This window comes from Pelodiscus sinensis, chromosome 27 (assembly GCF_049634645.1).
Source record: "Pelodiscus sinensis isolate JC-2024 chromosome 27, ASM4963464v1, whole genome shotgun sequence".
Taxonomy (NCBI): domain Eukaryota; kingdom Metazoa; phylum Chordata; order Testudines; family Trionychidae; genus Pelodiscus; species Pelodiscus sinensis.
This window is the reverse complement of record NC_134737.1, coordinates 5,160,120-5,179,979: the sequence shown is the minus strand read 5'-3', so window position 1 is coordinate 5,179,979 and position 19,860 is coordinate 5,160,120. Positions and strand designations below refer to the sequence as shown.

General features: G+C 44.2%; 1 protein-coding gene across 1 annotated transcript in view; it reads left to right on the top strand.

The window, feature by feature from the left end:
* Window positions 1-19,860, top strand: part of CR1 (complement C3b/C4b receptor 1 (Knops blood group)) — a 297,719-nt gene that overhangs the window by 177,910 nt on the left and 99,949 nt on the right. The window lies entirely within an intron of this gene.

Genomic DNA, 19,860 nt, shown 5'->3' with positions numbered 1-19,860 from the left:
TCGGTATATTGGTGGCTGTTGGAATTGCTGCCATTGGGACATACAAAGCTTGCTTTGAGAAAAAGGGGTGAGCCAAAATAAGATACTGAAAATGTCTCGCTAATTCATCAGAGGAGTTTTCAGTTGCTTTCCTGCACTCCTTCATTTGTTGCGCGAGCTATATATTCTGAGGTTTTACTTGATTTTTACTCTTTATTAAATGTACCTGGATACCAGGAGAAAGCAAGGCCATGGCCCTCTAAAGTAGTACTTGTGTGCAACACTGAGGCAATAACACTTCCTAACTATGCAAAGAGATCTTCTAGAATTGTATTTCAAATTTTTATTAGAAGCAAAGCACAGAAGCTCTTAAGTGATTTAAATGAACTTTTTCCTCTGTGTAATACTACTTTGCTACTCCAGGAAAACTGAGTCTGCATTAGGAAAAACAAAACAATGTGCTGCTGAAAACCTTGTTTGTTTTTCAAACATCAGGGTACATCTGGTGGTGGACAACAAGCAGTATTAAATGCAGAACGTTTTTAAAAAGTTGTCTTTTACGTCCGTCGCTTCGCAAAAATATTACAGGCAGTCCAACTTATGAACAGGTTATGTTCCGAACACCTGGTCGAACTCAATTTGGTCGTAAGTCAGAAATACCCTTAAAACGCACTGCCAGCGCAGTTTGAAAAAACTTGACATACCTGGTTCTCAACTTGGAACTCTTACAATAGGTTTAATGGGAGGTTGGCTGTAAGTATGGTGGTTGTAAGTCGGTGTGTTCGTAAGTTGGGGAGTGGCTGTTGTCTAACTTCACCTTACACAAAGCAAAACTAACCCATACTTCATTTTCTGAATATACCCATGCCTCTGAAACTTAAGCCTCAATTCTGTCAGTGTTTCTGGTATGTGCTTAATGTTCATGCATATGATATCCCCTGTTGTCACAAGAGGGCGCTGTCATCCAGTTGATCAAGCTGTATCACAATATGTGCATTTGGTTCAACATTCACAGAACAAGAGTCTTCCACAGTATCTTTAATGAGTCTTATTGCATGCAATTCAGGAGCAGTTTTAAAAGCTCTATACGTGTGCTGTGTGTGTGTGTGTGTGTGTGTGTATTTAGTACTAAACAAATAAAACTGCATTAAAAGGCATCACAAGCATTAAAATCAATATTTAAATGGAATAATTTAACAAATTGAATTAAGAATTAGGCTGCTAAATTGGGTTAAGGATTAGATGTAGATTAACACTAGCTAGCTGGGTACAGTAGACTTCTGATAATCCGGCACCTTTTTGGATTTAGGTGGTGCCGGATTATCAGATTTGCTGGAGAATCAGGAGGTCTGGTACAGCTGCAGGGCTTAACAGCTGGCCAGAACACAATCTCCCTCCCTCTCCCACCTCCCCTTTCCTCTTAGCAGCTCCTCCTTGCTGTAACCTGTTTCCCTTCCTCCTCCTCTCCCCCCCCCCCCCCCCCCCACCTGAAGCAAAATGCTCTTCTCCATACTGTAACAGGATCCCACTTCCCTCCCCTCTCTCCCTCCTCCCCCCCCCCCCCCCCCAACCTTATGCTCTCTCTGGTTACAGCCAGACAGTGTGCTGAGCGGCAGGCTTTTTAATCAGCTGGTCAGGAGCACTAGGCATTTTAATGCCGGAGTATCAGGAGTGCCGAACAGTTGGATGCTGGACTACCAGAGTTTTTACTGAAATAGGATCTCTGAAGTAGTTTTGTTTTGTTTAACTTTTTAGCTTTCCTTTTATTTTTGATGCCTCAACTTTTTTATTTTTTTAAGATGTTCACCAGTTATGTTGAAGTGCAGTATAATTCAAATTGTTAGCTATTAGACATTTATGCTTATTGTGACTATCTTATTTTTGGCATGGTCATCAAGCCTGATGCTTGTGAAGGTAGTACTCAATTCTGAAGCCTATTGAAGTCTTTTTTAATAATACAGGCAGTCCCCGGGTTACATGGATCCGACTTACAACCGGGGTGAGGCAACCCCGCACTAGCCTGCTTCCCCCCCAGCAGACCAGGGAGACGCGGAGCGCCTTTTCTCAGCAGACACCTCAGCTTGAGAATAAAGGACTAAGGGAAGTGAGGTGTGGGAGAATAAAACTGAGCTCTGGAGAAATGTTTGGCTAGAGTACATATTGTAGGTGAAACCAGTTCCAACTTAGATACAAATTCAACTTAAGAACAAACCTACAAGTCCCTATCTTGTACGTAACCCGGAAACTGCCTGTATGTAGTGTTGGAGTTGCACAAAGAAAAGATACTTGCATTTAAAATGAGCCTATAGTTCCAGAGTAAAACAAATCCAATATTAAGAGAACTGGCAATAGGCTACATAGCACCATGATGCTTTTCTCTGGTTAAAAATAATTACTTGGTTGGTTTTGAAAATGACTTTAAATGAAGTAACTTGTTAGTTTCCTGTAAATTTTATTCAAGATTGCCTAATAAATAGGGAAGCACACGCACTTGGCATTCTATTGAGACTTTGACCATGCCAAGACTAGCTCATACAAAATTATGGTTGGGGGGAGGGTCGGAGGGGAGAGGAGGAGGAAGAAGGATTCCAACGAACAGTTCCTGATCCAGTACAGTTAAAATGTTCTACTCAGCTCTTGTGAAAACATACCCATTTTTTGTGAGGAACAATGATCAAACTCACAACTGAAGTCTAAAACTCAGAAATTTAATCTCGTAATGTTTGTGTTAGCAAACTGTCACTAGGATTAAGTTCTGACAATGTGAGGCCTTAGCTTTTCAAACGATTTAACTTAGTTTTTAGGTAACGCTGTTAAGTGTTTATAGTTGTCTCTAAATTGCATTTTGAATGTTTTCTTGGAGATGGATTTTGTTCCAATAAATCTGAGATTTCATTAATTAAAGCAGTAGCAAATACACTCATTATAAATCAATCAGACACAATTATGGTCATCTGAAGCCTGATGCCTCTGTTTGCTGCTGTTCCCTGGGGAGGTTTGGCTGAAATATGAGCACAAATATTGATAGGCAGCTTGAGTTAAAGCTGTGCCTCCTTTTTAAAAACAGGCATAGTTGGGTAGATTACATAGACTTTTACCATATGGGACAACTTTCATGACTGAGTTTAAACTGAGTTTAGAAAATTGTACACAAACTTTTAGAAAAGATTTTTGGTTTTAAACACTCAGGCTGTCTCTAGACTGGCCAGTTTTTTCCAGAAAATCAGCCACTTTTCCAGAAAAACTTGCCAGCTGTCTACACTGGCCGCTTGAATTTCCGCAAATGCACTGACTTCTTACTGTAAGAAATCAGTGCTTCTTGCGGAAATACTATGCTGCTCCCGTTCAGGCAAAAGTCCTTTTTGTACAAAACTTTTGCGCAAAAGGGCCAGTGTAGACAGCTCCAATTTGTTTTCCCAAAAAAAGCCCCGATCGCAAAAAAGGCAATCGGGGCTTTTTTGCGGAAAAGTGGCTCTAGATTGGCATGGACGCTTTTCCGCAAAAAGTGCTTTTGCGGAAAAGCATCTGCTAATCTAGACGCCCTTTTCTGAAAATGCTTTTAATGGAAAACTTTTCCGTCAAAAGCATTTCCGGAAAATCCTGCCAGTCGAGACACAGCCTCATAGTTATCAACACCTCAGAGCTTTATTGTGCTAGTGCTTGGAAACAAACTTCTTTCCCTATGCCTATAAAAAAATGCAATATAAATACTTTTAATAACTGATATGGAAATAACACAAGGACACTTGGCAAACCAGTTAACCTCATGATTATAGTGAGAACCTGTTAGATCATCCTGGTCCTACAAAGGCAGGATTGCTCTCTCCAGTATTTTTACTACCACTTTAGTGCACGCTAGTTGTAAAAGTTCCAGGTAATAGCGTTGCTTCTTCCCGGTGCCAAAAAAGTTACCATCAAACTTTCTCCTAATAGTCAGCATCAGTTTGTTGGAGTTCTAATTATATAAAGTCCTTTAGAGACATTGGTTTTTTTATATCCTGAACTCTGGAATATTTTATTGAATTAGTTTTTCTCCTTTCCTACTGTTCAGCCCTTATGATGCAAATCAGCGCTTCAGTGATCTCCAGGAATGTGAAAAAAAGCCCTAACTTGAAAGGTATTCTGATAGAAAATATTTACTTCAGTGCAAAAAGATGTTCTTATGAACTATTATCTGCAAGAACATAATACGACTGAAACATACCAAATTGAGAAGACAAATTCCATTCTTAGATTACCTTTTTCTTTTGGGCCTGAACAGATGTTGATATTTACATGAATATCCCTACTACATTACTGTGTCCATTTTTTTTTCCCCAAATACAGCAGTTATCAATGTGGAGGACAATGTAGCACTTTAAAGACTAACAAGATGGTTTATTAGATGATTAATCATCTAATAAACCATCTTGTTAGTCTTTAAAGTGCTACATTGTCCTGAATTTTGCTTCAACTACCCCAGACTAACACGGCTACATTTCTATCATTATCAATGTGGTGTGTCTTATGTCCTTATGATACCACTTGCCATTAATAGTGCTGTCTTACTGAAATAATGTTTATATATTATGTTACTGCTTTGAGAATATAAAAAAAAAATTCTCCAGGAAAAATATTAGTGCTACAAAACCCATGTAGATGTATACCACTTTCTGGAATAAGATTGCAAACCTATGTAATTCTAAAAGCATTTAATCCTTAAATCTGAGCCTTCATTCAAAATAGCAGCAGCATACTCTCTTTCTATTTAAACAATCATAAAAGTTAAACTGTGTGTGGCGTTCTTCCAGCAGGTCAGTTTTGTTTAGCATCTCCTCTGAGGGAGCTGAGCTGTGGTGGTGGGCTCACTGTGAAACCGGAGTCCTGATATTACTCCAAAAGCACTGTTGACTCTCTTAAACAGTACTCTGCTATCCTTTGGGTTTGTAGTTGAATAAGATTCTTGGATAATGTGACTAGTCAATGGAATTAACCAATGGGTCCTAAAATAATGTTATAGATGGCTCTCTTCTCTTCTCCCCCCTCCCCCCGGCTGTGAACAGATGAGCATTATCCTTCCTCATTTAGGGGGAGGGAACATAAATAGTCCAGTTCTATATTTATAATCTGTAATGGCAAACAGTGACTAATTAGCTAACTCTGCTTACAGATTCATCCATAATTGGTTTTCTGCCTCTTTTGGGGGTTGGACATGGCCCCTGAAGAAACAGCATTAACTCTGCTTTACTTGGACATTTTGTTACGGTATTAACTAAGATTAACAAATATTCTTGCGGACCATTAGAAAACATAACATGAAGAAAGCTTGTTTTACTAAACATATGGAGTAAAGTCAAGATACTATGCATTTCTGCTGTTTTAACTTCCTTTATTTTGGTTTTTTGCAGGAAAGATGTCTGTCATCCTGGCAGTGCTGACTATCTTCATCTAGCAGTGAACACAATAGCAGAAGACAATGGAAAAATTGAGAAACTTCATATAAGTGCACTACATTTCCTAGACTCCTCTCACTGCAGGCCTTCTTCCCCTCCCCCCCTTCCCCAGTGAATTCAAATAGAGGTAGAGGTGTTGAGCTTGAGTGAAGCAGCATTAAAGAAAAGAGTGTCTCCCTCACCCAGTTTTCAAAGATAGCAGTGAATGTGAATGCTTAAGGGCTCAGAAGCAATCATGGTGGTAGCATCAGTGAGTCTCATGAACATAAAATTAGCTACCATATTGTTACCTCTGCATAGTGTGGAGTTCCTTTTTATAGAATACTTTTAACTACCTGAACGTATGGTGTATTCTGGGTTGTGGTTGCTGTTGAGAGGAAAGGCCTGTTGAAATTTCCAAATAGAAGTTCCTATTGTCCCTCTAAAAGTGCAGATTTAATGATGCCAAAGGAACTTACTGATCTGCTTTTAATTGTTCAGACTTATCATCCTCTTTTAAATCAAAACTTGTGTATAATCAGTGTTCCTTGATTCCCATGTCCAGGAAACTAAAAGGAAAACCCCCAAACTAGCAATACTGCAGTATTCTTACCCCAAGTATTGCATTCAATACAGGGTAGAGCATCACAGGGTGCAGTATCTGGATATTACTTTCAGGTGTTCAGAATTGACACTACCACATTTTTAAGCTCCTATTGAGAGCCAAAGCAAATTATATCTATTTCCCTATAAGCCATGAGCACTTTCTGAAAAGTAAACAGTAAAATGGCTATATTGTGAGCAAATTCATCTTTGATCCTGTGCCTAAAAAATTCTATTTTTATATTCCAGTAGCAGGAAATAAGTTTGGTTCACATTTTTGTGAGTTTTTTACGTTCAGGATATAATTCTCTGGAAAAGGTTAATTGTAGCCAAATGCTGTTTGTCATTATCACTGGAAATATAATTTATTTGTATTTATGAGTTGTACAGAATTTTACGTGGCAATCTGCTTATTTATCAAATGAAGAAATGGGAATTTGTGTTGTACGTAAGTCTTCTCTAAATAAAGAATGTATTAAACTTCAGCATCCTGACTTTTTTCCTCTTATGCATTAATCATCTGCCTCATTACTGATTGGGGGGGGGGGGGGGGGGGGAATGCTGAAATCTGCCCTTCTACAGTGATCTGGTAGGTAGTTAGTTTTTCAAAGAAGATGACTCATCCCTTTCTTGACAAAGTGTCATCCTTGATTTCCAAGGGTATGGATCTTGTTAGCAAGGGAGCAGGAAGTCTTATGGTCCTTGTAGCAATGGACTGCCAGAAATTACAGGGTCTATAGCATCAGTGGGATCACTTGTACAGTAAGATGCTCTCACTGTTTGGATAGTATACAATAGAATTGGGATTAATGGGGGGGGGGGGGAATAGATATGATGCTCACTGGAAACCACAAAGTTTTGCAATGAAGCTTGCCTTTGCTCAGATCACCTGAGGTGTGTGTCTGGATTTAGATGTGTTAATTTCCATTGGTTGCTAAAGTCATAGCTATGCTGGGGATTCCTTGGTTAGCAGTTCAACTCCCCAGCATAGTGTCAGGTTAATCTTTGATTTGCACTAGTGCATCTTCAGTTTTCAAGCATGGGTAGGTATAAGATGCACCTGTGTGAACTGCAGTTCATAGTAGTTCTATCTACTCTACAGCTGAGCACTGATGGAGCCATAATGGGGGTCTGGCTTAAAGCAGGACAAAGGCTCCAGTCTCATCTACCCTGCTGGGGAAAATCACTGCTCTGATGTAGCAAGCAACATGGATGTTAGTGGAGCTGGTGAAGATGGGTTATGTCTATGGGAGAGTGCTTTCCTGTTTATCAGTACTCCACCTTGTCAAGAGATGGAAGCTATGGTGATGGGAGAATATCTTCGACATAGGTCAACGTTCAGTCATGTCTACAATGCTCTAAGTTATGCAATGTATGTAATTGAAGTGGACATGACTTGGGGCATGTCTAGACTACATGCCTCTGTCGCCAGAGGCATGTAGATTGGACTACCTGGCATAGGAAAATGAAGCAGGGGTTTAAATTGCTGCTTCATTTAAATTTACATGGCTGCTATGCTGAGCCGATAAGCTGTTTGTCGTCCTCCCAGGTATGCCTCCTGGGATTAGCACCTGGGAGGCCGACAAATGCCTTTGATGTCGACTGCAGAATGTCCAGAGTCCTGTGCTGAGCTGACAAACAGCTGATCGGCTCAGTGTGGCAGCCATGTAAATTTAAATGAAGTGGCAATTATTTAAATTGCCGCTTCATTTTCCTATACTGCGTAGTCTAATCTACATGCCTCTGGTGCCAGAGGCATGTAGTCTAGATGTACCCTCAGTATAGACAGTGATGGTGGTAGTGTAGATGAGCCACCAGGTGCTGCTGCCATTTTAAATGCAATGGTATTTTTAAGAGTCCAAGTGAGTTTGAGGAAAAACACTATTGACATTTGTTGGGAGGAGCTGTACCATGCCACTGTGCTGCTGCTCACCTCAACTTTCCATACAATGAGATAATGGGAAAATGTTAGGAAAAAATCACTTTAAAGCAGCATTGAGACATCTCTACTGCAAGTAAATAGTTAAGTGAAAAAACATTCGTCATAAAATAACATGCACCAAATGTGGCAAGTTAATGAGGGGAGAGGGTGGTGAAGTCAGATACTAGTTCAGCTTTGCCATGATGTGTGCTTAGACCCTAGTTCCTGTGAGCAGTAAGTGGCTCTCCATTTCTCCTACCTTGCTGGCTACCCTGTGCTGCAGCAGCATGTAAAAGGTAAGCAGTTTTAACGTGAGACTGTTGGAGTGTGTGGGAGGGAGATAAGGTCTAATGAACCCAATGCATGCACTTTTAAATATGGGATAGAAATAGAAACCGCAAGTTTGTGTGACTTGATTAATAGAATGTGTTTTAGATACCTGCTTCGTGTGCTGATCTTCAGTAAGGAGAAATGCAACTGAAGCCACAGATACCATACTCCTCCTTTGCTGGTTCCACAGCATGAGCAGTACTTAAAAGCACCACCTGTATGTACCACATCCTTCCATTTGCTCACGTACTGCACCATTCTAACTGAGTCACTCATCAGTGAAGAAAAGCCTCCTAGCTACATGTTTTACCATAGTTTGGTTCTTGCTCTTTTTTCCCTGTCACTTGCATTCTCAGCTTCCTCCCCTGTGCCATGTAGAGCTTGCTGAGACAGCTGGGATGACATGAGGGTGCTGAGGAGGTGGCTTGAAGAAGGAACAAGCCCTTCCTCTTGGTAAATTCACAGGTAGTCACTGTTATGTGGAACAATCCTGCTACAGTTCACATCTGACTTGGCAGCTGCTGAGCAACTTCTCATTTTGCAGCAATAATAGAGACTTCAGTATGTAAAAATCCCCTTATTGAAACAACCCTGCACCCAAGAAAGCACCAGGACTGTTTCTATGAACTGCCACACTTTTCCCATTGAGAAACAGCAAACCTCAATCCTGCCAGCAGTGGCAGAATTACCAGACCCAAGTCTTTTGCAATTCCTGCCTCCAAAACCAAAGACTTCAGAGTGACCACGGTGTTTTAAATATGCACTTGTGCGTTCCCTTCAGCTGGGTCTGCCCTGAGGGGTTTTTGTGCAACAACCCGCAAAGCATCCACACTGCCTGCCTGCTCTTGTGCAAGATGATTTACAGTAGGGCATTGGAAGAGAGGGCATCTTGTGCAACAGCTATGCTCGTTTCTAACAAGTGTAAGCCATCTTGTGCAGGAGCTGTTGCACAAGAAGGCGGTGTGGACACATGGCAGGGGTTTCTTGTGCAAGAAAGCCCTATGGCTTAAATAGTGATAGAAATGTAGCCGTGTTAGTCTGGGGTAGCTGAAGCAAAATGCAGGACAATGTAGCACTTTAAAGACTAACAATAAACCATCTTGTTAGTCTTTAAAGTGCTACATTGTCCTGCATTTTGCTATGGCTTAAAATGACCATCAGAGGTGTCTTGTGTAAGAGTGGGGCCAGGCTGCCATGGATGCTCTTGCACAAAAGCACAGGGCTGTGTGGATGTGCTCGTGCGCAAGAATGCACCAGTGTAGACATGCTCTGGGGTCCCGCAAGCAATACTGGAGAATTGGAACTTTGTTTTAAAGGAAAGTGGAGAGTCTCAGATGAGGTGGGGGCCGGAGCTGGGCACGTGGGGGGGCTTTTAAGCCGTGGGACTGCACCTGAGCGGCGCTGCTCGGCCGTGCCCGCAGCTGCGGCTCCTGCACCCAGCAGCAGCCAGCGAGCTCCGTGCTCGGGAGCAAGGAGCCAGGTGCGCGCGGGGCGGGGCTGCCGCGCCCTGGTCCCTCCCCGGGGGGCGGAGGCGGCCGCGTGCGATACCCTCGCCGGCCCGGGGCAGCCGCGCTCAGTGCTGCTGCCTGGCGGGATGCGTCGCGGCGCCTTCCTCCTCCGCCTCTTGGGCGGCTGGGCAGCGCTCCTGGCAGCGGCCGCCCGGCATCCAGGTGAGCCCCGAGCATCCCTCCCGCCTCGGCTCTTCCCCTCCGGCCAGCCCCTCCGCCGCCGCGGCTCCCTCCCGCCCTCGGCCCCATTCCTGCCCCATCGCTCCCCTGTGGGTCTCCTTCCCCTTTACACTCCCTTCTCTGCCCCCCTCCCCCCGGCAGCTCCCACTGTGGTGAGCGGAGGGGCTGCCCTGGGTATTTGACTGCCGGGGGAAAGTGTTTCAGCACCACCCGCACTATCACAGGAAAACAAGGGGGATTCGGTACCTCTGTGGGTTGGGGCCCAGGCTCCTAGAACACTGGAACGGGACGGGACCGCGGGAGGTCATGGAGTCCAGTCTTCTCAGGGCAGGACCAAGTGCCGTCTAGATTGGGGTGGGGAACCTACACTCCAGGGCTGTATCTGCCCCCAGCTTGCCTGAATACGGCCCCTGAGGCTCCCGGCTGCCCCAAGCATCAAGGAGCTGGCGTTGGTGCTCTAGCCCTGCAGCACCCCCAACCCCAGCCTGCTGATGCACTCCTATTCTGCTCCTGCACCCTTCCTCCCACCCAGCCCTCACACCCTTAGCCTGCTCCTGTGCCGTACCACCATCCCAGACCCACCCCCCACACCCTCAGCCTGCCTCCTGGCAGCTCCCTCCCACACACTGAACCCGACCCACCCCAGAGCCTAGAAGGGCCCACAAAGTCTACTAGCCTGAGCCTGGTAAAGCTTTGGTGTGTGAGGGGAAATTGGGGAGTGTCTTTCTGCTTCTCCATCAGGGGCCACATCCGTGAGGTGTTCTTGTTGTGTGTGTGTGTGTGGGGGGGGGGGGGGTTGCTTCTCACTTTTCTGTGGGTCAGCACCCTCCAGCCCCCAAAAAGGTTCCCCATCCCTGACAGATGTCAGTCTAACCTGTTCTCTTCGCCCATCCTAGCAGGGCAGCATCAGGCTTTAGAGGTAAAGGCCATGTATTGACAGAAGCACTTCCCTTGCGTTATCCATATCCTCATGGGGTCTTAAAGTTGAAAGAATGGCCACAAAATGCTCTCATTTAGCTTTCTCCCACTCTGCTGCTAGGTTACATTTGGCCCTTCACTTCCCTTCTGACAGTGACTCTAGGCTGGCCACATTCATGGTCATGTAGGCAAGTCCCTTTCTCTTTCTGTGCTTTCCTTCTGCTCCTCTGCGAAATGGGTGTAAGCACTCTGCCTCCGGAATATACCCTTAGGCTTCGTGAAGTAGTTTTTTGAGATGGCTGCCCACATGCCTGTTTGTTTGCTTAGGTCAGGAGACCAAATTCTGTATTCCATTACTCAAGCATAACTCCCCACTCAGGACCATGGGAGTCTCCTTTAACTCAGAAGAACTATGGAACTGTGCCTGGCTGACTAGCTCAACAAAGTTTATATGAGGATATGGGTAGTGAGAGTTCAGGTTAAGGTTTGATGCATTATATTTTTGAAATATAAGAAGTGCTTTAACATAGATAAAAATAGTGGGTTAATGAGCAAGAAACGAAGTGTCAAACCACTACCGTTGATTTGCAGAAGTGAAAGATACATATGAATTAAATATTATATAGTTGAACACTAGTCTGTCCCTATGTTTCCTTTATTCAATGAATTAAACTGTAGAGTCTCTTACCTACTGAATGAAATGTTGTTGGTAAGAATCCCTTTGTTTGATCAGGATAATGGTTTCTCCACATACACAGTCAAAACTCTGAGGAAAATATCTGCTAAGACTCTTACTAGAGACAAGAAGGTCAATCATAATACTTTTTTTTTTAAAAGGAACTCTTTGGTGTAACAACTTCCATCTTCATCCCGCAACTAATTAGTAATTCTATAAGACTGTGACAACATAAAGGCTATGGCTGCACTGCAGGCTTCTTGCACAAGAACTTTTTGCACAAGAGTTCTTGCGTAAGACGGTGTCCACACGGCCATGTGCTTTTGCTCAAGAGTGTCTGTGGCGATGTGTATGCTCTTTTGTTCAAGAAAGCTCTGATGGCCATTTTAGCCTGTTCCCATCCAACTGCCTTCTTGCACAAGAGCTCTTGCACAAGAGGGCTTGCACAAGAGGGCTTATTCCTTGTTGGCAGAGGAATAGCTCTTGCTCAAGAAACCCTCTCTTCTGATGCTTTACTGTAAATTTACTTGCGCAAGAACATGCATGCAGTGTAGATGTTGTGCAAGTTTCTGAACGCTTGCAGGGTAGACAGCCAAATGCTCAGTATTATTGAAATTGGTTAGGAGAATGTAGCAGTGATTTATGGTTCAGGGTAAGGCTTTTATGTCAGTGTTAAACTGTGAGGCTGTGTCTACATTGGCGCAATCTCGTGCAAAAGCGGCCGCTCTTGTGCAAAAACTTGCTGCCTGTCTACATTGGCCGCGTGTTCTTGCGCAAGTAAACTGACATTCTAATGTATGAAATCAGGGCTTTTTGCGCCAGAACTCTGATGCTCCTGCTCAGGAATAAGCCCTTTTGCGCAACTGTTCTTGCGCAAGAGGCCAGTGTAGACAGGCAACATGAATTTCTTGCACAAGAAAGCCCAATGGCTAAAATGGCCATCAGAGCTTTCTTGCACAAGAGAGCGTCCACACTGGCATGGATGCTCTTGCGCAAAAGCACATGCCAGTGTAGACACTCTCTTCTGCAAAAGAGTTTTTGTGTGAGAACACGCCAGTGTAGACATAGCCTGAGTCTTCATAACTTTTTCTTTTGTTGGTTTCCCACCAATTCTGAAAGCAACAAAGATCTATAATTTTGCATATGTCGTAGTGGCATTTCCGTGGCCTTTGGAAATCTGACTGATAAAAGAGTTGGATATGTGCCTCGAATTCAGAAATTTCAGTTTTGTAGCTGCAAACCTTTTACTTACATTTATTTCCAGTAATTGTTCCTGGGGTTCTAAATAAGAGAAATGTCCCCCTTTTCTTGCACTCTGAAGGTAAGTTAACAATGTTAGGGAAATGGATAACCTTCTTGGTTGGTGTAAGAACTGCAAAGCATGCAGGAGTTCTTGAGTGCTATTTAAATGGCTTTCTCTGGGCTAAGTATGGAAGTTTTGCCCCATTTAGCAGACCATTACAAACCTTGGTGCAGAATCATTTATGAACAACATTTAAAAGACAGCAGTATGGCCTCTGAGTCCTAAGCAGGAAAACAAAATACCGTAGACAAGCAGAAATTACCCAATAGCCACAATAATTTTACTGAAGCAATGACAAAACTCCCCCTACAAGCCATTTGGTATAACAGAATCACTCTAAAAAAGCCCCCATCTAAATGGTGTTTCCAATAACCTTGGAAAGAAGACATTCCAGAGGCTTTATGATGTCCTCTATCTGCCTTTGTCTATGGGAAGTGGTCAGATACTAAAAACATGGATGTAAAACCTTGAGACAGAAAATACAAATAAGGGAATCTAATTTCAAAAGGAAAGGGTAGTAGAATCAAACACAGAAGTAAAGGCAATGTAATCAAACTGAATGGAGTTTTTTGGATTAGATATTAATTAATAAAAAGTATCAAAGTTTGCATGTAGAAAGAAACAGGCACCGACTGGGACATTTTGTTTAGTAAAGACTTTTGTTACTTTTATATGATCTGGATTTTTTTTTTCAAGTTGGAAAGTCAACATGGTTTCTGTAAAGGGAAATCCTGTCTTACTAATCTATTAGAGTTCTTTGAAGGGGTTAACAAACATGAGGATAAGGGGGATCCAGTAGATATAGTATACTTGGATTTTCAGAAAGCCTTTGACAAGGTCCCTCACCAAAGACTCTTGTGTAAATTACATGGCCATGGGATAAGAGGAAAGGTCCTTTCTTGGATTGAGAACTGGTTAAAAGACAGGAGAAAAAGGGTAGGAATAAATGGTAAATTTTCAGATTGGAGAGGGGTAGCTAGTCGTGTCCTTTAGGGTCAGTCCTGGGACCAATCCTTTTCAACTTATTCATAAATGATCTGGAGAAAGGGGTAAGCAGTGAGGTAGTAAAGTTTGCAGATGATACCAAACTGTTTAGGATAGTCAAGACAGAAGCAGACTGTGAGGGACTCCAAGAAGATCTCACCAAACTGAGTGATTGGGCAACAAAATGGCAAATGAAATTTAATGTGGATAAGTGTAAAGTAATGCACATCGGGAAAAATAACCACAACTATACGTACAGTATGATGGGGGCTAATTTGGCTACGACAAATCAGGAAAGAGATCTTGGAGTTATCGTGGACAGTTCTCTGAAAACTTCCACGCAGTGTGCAGTGGCAGTCAAAAAGGCAAATAGGATGCTAGGAATTATTAGGAAAGGGATAGAAAATAAGACCCAGAATATCTTACTGCCCCTGTATAAAACTATGGTACGCTCACATCTTGAATACTGTGTACAGATGTGGTCTCCTCATCTCAAAAAAGATATTTTGGCCTTGGAAAGGGTTCAGAGAAGAGCAACTAAAATGATTAGGGGTTTGGAACGGGTCCCATATGAGGAGGGGTTAAAGCGACTGGGACTTTTCAGTTTAGAAAAGAGGAGACTGAGGGGGGATATGATAGAGGTCTATAAAATCATGAGTGGTGTGGAGAGGGCCGATAAAGAAAAGTTATTTATTAGTTCCTTAAATAGAAGAACTAGAGGACACCAAATGAAATTAATGGGTAGCAGGTTTAAAACGAATAAAAGAAAGTTCTTCTTCACACAGCATGTAGTCAACCTGTGGAACTCCTTGCCAGAGGAGGCTGTGAAAGCTAGGACTATAATAGAGTTTAAAGAGAAGCTAGATAATTTAATGGAGGTTAGGTCCATAAAAGGCTATTAGCCAGGGGATAAAATGGTGTCCTTGGCCTCTGTTTGTCAGAGGCTGGAGAGAGATGGCAGGAGACAAATCGCTTGATCATTGTCTTCGGTCCACCCTCTCTGGGGCACCTGGTGCTGGCCACTGTCGGCAGACAGGATACTGGCTAGAAGGACCTTTGGTCTGACCCAGTACGGCTGTTCTTATGTTCTTATGAAAACAAAGTGTCTGGAATATCAAGGTTCCTCATTTTGTCAGTATTAGGGGTAGGAGATTTTACCGAGGAAAGACTACTTACCCAATAGATCCAAACATCCATCTAACAGAATGGAAAACTTGCAAACCATCAGGGTATCAAGTGCTCCATGTTCATAGTCAAAACTCAGTGGGGAACAGTCACCAGCCCATTTAGTAGAGATTGGAAATCACCTGAATATTAATTTGTTTAGGAGCACTTTTGTATAAACACCTTACATTCCATGCCTGCAATTAGCTGTCACTGTGCTCAGGGGTTTGCTTGCTTCTCAGAGGTGTAAAATTATGGTCTACTTATAAATATTAAACATTAGATTTTTTTTCTAGCTTACCAGCCTGATTTAGAGGAAGGAAGAGGTATAAGGTCTAGCGGAGAAATCACTCAATTGGGACTCAACGGATCTGGCTACAATGGGAGTTCATTCATATATTTTAAGGCCAGAAGGGATCATTATAATAACTTAGCTTCCAGTTCATTGTACCCAGGGGCGGCCTGAGGCAGGTTGCCAGCAGCTGGCGCCCCGGGTGGAATGCGTGATCGGTTCCCCCATCTCCACAGCCCTCAATGGCGTGATGTCATCATTGGGCGCCCTGTTTAACGCGGCACCCTAGGCGATGGCCGAGTCGGCCTATACATCCGGGACACCCCTGATTGTACCACTGAATATAGACGCTGCGCTAAGGCAATACAATGATGGATATTTATAACCAGATGCAAATGGTGTGTGTGTGTGTGTGTGTGTGTGTGTGTGTGTGTGTGTGTGTGTGTGTGTTAATCTCTAGTTTAACATCTGCAAGAATGTTTACAAAGCAGATCCTCAGCCCTTTCTTAATAGCAAGTTTCTCACGACACCGCTGTATCGATGCGGCTGTACTACTATAAATTTGCTTATGTAGCTGCTTGATGCTGACTGGAAAGAGCTCTCCTTTTGACCTAACAACATCACTTCAGTGAGTAGTGGTAGGTATTTTGGAAGGAGATGCAGTCCCCCCAACACAGCACTGTGCAGCGTAGAAACAGTCTTTGTAAAAATATTGTTTTATCTGCCTCCACCTGATCTGTTTATGTACCAGCACAGTAGACGTGGCTCTTATTTCTAATCTGTGTTTCATTTCTTGCTAGATGGCTGTGGTGTCCCAACGAGGTTAAGCTTTGCTGAGCTGAGGAATGAATATAAAAATATGAACCACTTTATCATTGGGGCGATTGCAAAATACACTTGCCGGCCTGGATACATCAGACACCCAGGGATGTCTTCCAGTGTTACATGCCTTGAAAATGGAAGGTGGTCAGAAGCCTCTGAGTTCTGTAAAAGTAAATATTTTGTTTCTGTTATTAGAAAAAGGTCTTAATGGCATGAGGATGTGTCAATGCTACAAAATGTAACATATCTTTAAACAGTCAATAGTGACCAGTAAAAGGTCTTTATCTGTGCCCATTCTGGGCCTTTTTAAATAAGATTTTTGTGGGGAGTGTTTAATATCCATGGATCCCAGGATAATTCCTGCCTTGAAAGAGAGAAGTTTAATCTAAGCCTTGTTCTCTACCAGGGAAATCGTGTGGTCATCCAGGAGAGCTGGAGAATGGCAGGATTAGACTAAATGATAACATGTTTGGGTCAGTGGTCAACTTCACGTGTGACGAAGGGTACGTTTCCGATGCCTTAGCTAACTATTTGTGCTTAGCTTGGAGGTGTGCAATGTAAATGGATATCCTCGTGTAACCCTTCTGCCGGGTAGGCCTGGCAGCACCCAGGGCCGGGTTCAATATCTTGGGGTCCATCTCACACAGAACTGGCTCAAGCCCCCACCCAGTTACCTGGGGAATTTGCACACCCCTTGGCGCCTCTGAGAGGCAATGCTTTCCCACTCACAAGCACAGAATCTGAGTGTAGGAAAGAAACATTTAATGAAACGGAGAGAAAAGTCATACAGCATTAACTTGGGAAAATACCACAAACAGAGTTCATAACCCAAACATGAGCTAAGCCCCTCTCCCCCACTCCAGCCAAGAATCACCCATAGTCCGACACCCCAAAAGTCTCTGTCGCTGGTCAGTGCCACCCAGAGTCCAAAAGTTCACCCACAGGGTTTCACCTCCCAACCTGGGTAGAAATGAGGGTGGGGGGGTATTTAGGGGGCACTTTACGAGCCATGCTTCACCAGCTGTCTCGTTCCACGCCACCGGACGCTCCGCTGGTCGCCTGCCGCCGCTCCTCGCCTGCCGCCGCTCCTACCAGCCGTGCCATGCTGCTGGACACCACACCTAGCTTGCCGCCGCTCCTTGCCTGCTGCTGATCCTACCAGGCGCCACGCTGCTGGTTGCCACTCCTTGCCTGTCGCTGCTCCACGCCGCTGGTCGCCGCTTCTACCAGCCACACCACGCCACTGGCCAGTGATTACCACCAACCACTCTGCTGGCCGCTGCCACTTCTCTGGCTGCAATGAGTCTGGCTCCCAGCCAGACCAGTGATTTCAGCTCTTAGGCTGTGTCTAGACTGCAGGATTTTTTTGAAAAAAGTAGCCTTTTTTCAAAAAAACTTCACCTGCGTCTAGACTACAGCCGCGTTCTTTCAAAATTAAATAGAAAGAACGCGGCTTTTCTTTCAACTGTGGTACGCCTCATTTCACGAGGGAGAACGCCTTTTTTCGAAAGTGCTCTTTCGAAAAAAGGCGTTCTTGAATGCAAACAGGGCTTTTTCGAAAGAGCATCCAGACTGCCTGGGTGCTCTCTTTGGAAAAAGCGGCTTGCCCCTCCATCAGCTCTGGCTGAATTGGATTTACATATCAACAGTCAACAGCTAATTATCTTGCAGAGCTAAACAATTGTAGTGGGCACACACCCTCCCCCCTCTCCCCCCCCTCCCCCCCAGGGCAGCTCTCTCCTTTTAGCTGGCTGATAGCAAGCAGCAGTTCAGCCCCTGCTTACACTCGTATTCTCCCTTCTCCTGTAAGCAGATTGCTGTTTTATAATACGCCAGCACAGCTCCTCCCTGATTCAGTCAGTGTAATTTTGACAAGAAAGCTGGATTGGCCTAAGACTCCCTGTTTTCCTTGTTTGTGCTCAGTCTTGTGGAATGTCTTTGCTTTTCAATCTGCTTTGGCCTGGGAACAGTTCTTCTTCTGAATGATGTGACGTGGTTGCCTTTCCTAAGGGCCATGCAGAGAAGGAACTCCAGGGCTGCCTTCCCATATCCAAGGACACACCCAGCGTGGGAGCTGTCTGAGTTAGAGCTTGTGGATAGGGCATCTGTAGCCTGCCCTCTTTTTTGAAAGTGCTTCAGTGGCCTGAATAGCGAGGTTCTGCAGCTGCAGCACTGGCTGGGAAGGCTGTAGGAATCTCATGTCTGGGCTGGAAAAGGAAGAATCTCTTTGCACATCAAGTCCCATGTCACAGAAAATGGCCATAGCAGCTGCTGGTGCAGAACTCTAGATCCACCATGTCTGTGGATGTGGGCCTCGTGTGATGCAGTGGTTTATATATAGCACTTTCTTGGGTTAGGACTGACCTGACTGGTTGTCTCAAGCTGGCCAACCCCAGCTGGGTGTGCCAGGCCCACACCCATAACCCAATGCACTCCAACGTAAGAAGTGTAGAACCGGTGTGGAGCTGGGATAGTAACAACCCCCAGCAACCTGCCCCGAAGTGCTGATGTTCCTAGTTTGCCTGTGGCTTGTGATTCCCTGGCAGGGCATGACCCTACTGGTGTGGGGAGGAGCAGAGGGCACAGGAAGGAGATCTTGGATCCCCTGGAGCTCAGAACCCCAGCTGATGGGGCCTGTGCAGGATTCCGTTCTTTGTTGACCTTCTTCGGCTACTGAGAAAAGCTTACTAAATAACTGAGCTTCTCAGGAGAACTGAAATGCCAATAAATAAATATATAAATAAAACAACCAGAAAACAACTGATCATTCTTCTGCCTAACTCCAGGCACCGGATGATTGGAAAGTCTTCCAGACGATGTGTGCTTTTCGGCGTGCGCGTTGCATGGAGCGGTGAGCTGCCCTTTTGCGAGCGTGAGTGAATTACAGACATCTGTCCATATGCTGGCAAGGGCACTTGTGTGATCTGCTTGCCTCACAAATGTTCATAAACTGTTAGGGTAGCCCTTGTGATCCCCACATCAGAGAGGAAGAACTCAGACACAGAGAAATGCAGATGTGTTCGGGGTGATTTAGGAAGTTGGCCAGGAGCAGAGCTAAAGAAATCCAAATCTCAGAGTCCCAAGTGAGTCCTCTAACCACAACAGAATCTTCAATTGAGAAGTGAATGTGAGACCGCAGGGGGAAGTGTGTCCTGAGAACAACAATTTTGCGTTTCCTTGAGACCAGAGTAACTGAAAAGGACACTGAACTTCGTATGGCAACAATATTCCGCCTAGATGGTTATTGCCATGGGCCATATTTCTCCTCTCAGGTCCCCTCCTGACAGCCATGGTCCCTTTTCTCTCCCCCTCTGGCACTGAGCCATAGGCTGGGAACAGTGGGGAAAGGGTTGGGAAAGGGTGGCTACTAATTTGGACAGTTGGCAAGCAAGATGCAAGAGCTCCAGCCCTGCTGAGCACTTGATTGGTATTACAGCTGTTGCCTGTGGATACATTAGGATAGCTCTTCTCTGCAGGCTCCCTGTTCCCAGTGGGCACACTTGTTTCACATCCCTCCAAACAGCAACCCCCTCCTTTGGCATGTGTTGGAAAATAGTTCCTTTCCCAGGGCTTTCAGTTGTCCTGGCACAACCAAACCCTGACATTGCTTTTAGTTAAGAGAAGAGGAAGATGCTTAGCAAACGTGATGGCCCTAGCTCTTATCATTTGGAAGAAGTTTTTGAACAAATGGGCTCACAGACAGACCCATTCAAATATATATAGATAGATAGATGAATTGAGATATAGATTATAGATATATATAAAATAC